The sequence below is a fragment of the Varanus komodoensis genome, unplaced genomic scaffold (genome assembly GCF_004798865.1).
Source record: "Varanus komodoensis strain SLA01 unplaced genomic scaffold, ASM479886v1 scaffold1, whole genome shotgun sequence".
Lineage (NCBI taxonomy): Eukaryota > Metazoa > Chordata > Lepidosauria > Squamata > Varanidae > Varanus > Varanus komodoensis.
In genome coordinates, this window is record NW_025335268.1 from 34,896,175 (window position 1) to 34,898,360 (window position 2,186).

The window sequence follows — 2,186 nt, forward strand, 5'->3', positions numbered from 1 at the left end:
TACAAACAATTGAATGCAAAATTCCAGAGAATAGCTGGAAGAGATAAGAATGCCTTCTCAAATGAACAGTGCAAAGAAATAGAAGAAAACAATAGAATAGGGAGGACCAGAGATCTCTTCAAGAAAATTGGAGATATGAAGGGAACATTTCATGCAAAGGTGGGCATGATAAAGGACCAAAATGGCAGGGACCTAACAGAGGCAGAGGAGTTTAAGAAGAGGTGGCAAGATTACACAGAAGAACTATACAAGAAAGAGCTTAATGACCCTGATAACCATGAGGGGGTGGTCTCTGACCTCGAGCCAGACGTCCTGGAGTGTGAAGTCAAATGGGCCTTAGGAAGTCTGAGCAACAACAAAGCTAGTGGAGGTGACAGTATTCCAGTTGAGCTATTCAAAATCCTAAAAGACGATGCAGTAAAAGTGCTACACACAATGTGCCAGCAAATTTGGAAAACTCAACAGTGGCCACAGGATTGGAAAAGGTCAGTTTACATTCCAATCCCAAAGAAGGGCAATGCCAAAGAATGTTCAAACTACCGCACCATTGCACTCATTTCACATGCCAGCAAAGTTATGCTCAAAATTCTACAAGCTGGGCTCCAGCAGTATGTGGACCGAGAACTACCAGAAGTACAGGCAGGATTTCGAAGAGGGAGAGGAACTAGAGATCAAATTGCCAACATACGCTGGATCATGGAAAAAACTAGGGAGTTCCAAAAAAACATCTACTTCTGCTTCATTGACTATGCTAAAGCCTTTGATTGTGTGGATCACAACAAGTTCTTAAAGAGATGGGAGTACCACACCATCTTATTTGTCTCTTGAGAAACCTATATGCGGGTCAAGAAGCAACAGTGAGAACTGGACACGGAACCACTGATTGGTTCAAAACTGAGAAAGGAGTTCGGCAAGGCTCTATACTGTCACCCTGCATATTTAACTTATATGTAGAGCACATCATGAGAAAGGCAGGGCTAGATGAATCACCAGTTGGAATTAAGATTGCTGGGAGAAATATCAACAACCTCAGATATGCAGATGATACCACTCTCATGGCAGAAAGTGAAGAGGAACTAAAAAGCCTCTTGATGCGGGTGAAGGAGAAGAGCGCAAAAGTTGGCTTGAAACTCAACATTAAGAAAACTAAGATAATGGCATCCGGTCCTCTCACTTCCTGGCAAATAGATGGGGACGAAATGGAGATAGTGACAGATTTTATTTTCCTGGGTTCCAAGATCACTGTAGACGGGGACTGCAGCCAAGAAATTAAAAGACGCTTGCTCCTGGGGAGGAAAGCTATGGAAAATCTAGACAGCATACTAAAAAGCAGAGACATCACCCTGCCAACAAAAGTGTGTATAGTCAAGGTTATGGTTTTCCCAGTTGCAATGTATGGCTGTTAAAGCTGGACCATAAGGAAGGCTGAGCGCAAAAGGATTGAGGCCTTGGACCACAAGGCGATCCAACCGGTCAGTCCTAGAGGAGATCAACCCTGACTGCTCTTTAGAAGGCCAGATACTGAAGATGAAACTCAAATACTTTGGCCACCTAATGAGAAGGAAGGACTCCCTGGAGAAGAGTCTAATGCTGGGAACAATAGATAGCAAAAGAAAAAGGGGATGGCAGAGGATGAGGTGGCTAGATGGAGTCACTGAAGCAGTCGGTATGAGCTTGGGTGGACCATCCGGGAGATGGTGGAGGACAGGAAGGCCTGGAGGAATGTTGTCCATGGGGGTTGCGATGGGTCGGACACGACTTCGCAACTAACAACAACACATCTGCTTTTCCAGTGTTTTATGACATATTTTGGATATACTCCATCCCTTGACTTTAACTGACTGTAAAACAAAAACAAAACCCACACTAAGTGCTGTGTACTAGTACTCTAGCACAGAACCAAGATATCTGAGAAGATGTCCCAGAAGCTGACTTTTATTAATTACCTAGCTGATCATACTAGTACATATCTGGAACTTTTGATATGAATAATACATTGCACCCCTCATAGCTTAAGTACAAATGTAGACACTGACTTGCAACAATAATAGAGCTATGTTAGTAGCCTTGGCGTTTCACTTGTCTGTGCCTAGGATTCAAAGTGCTGTGTGCAGTGCCTGGTGCACATACTAAACCAATTCTCACTGTCACTTGTTTACACAGTGAAAAGCCAGTGCTGATGGTCA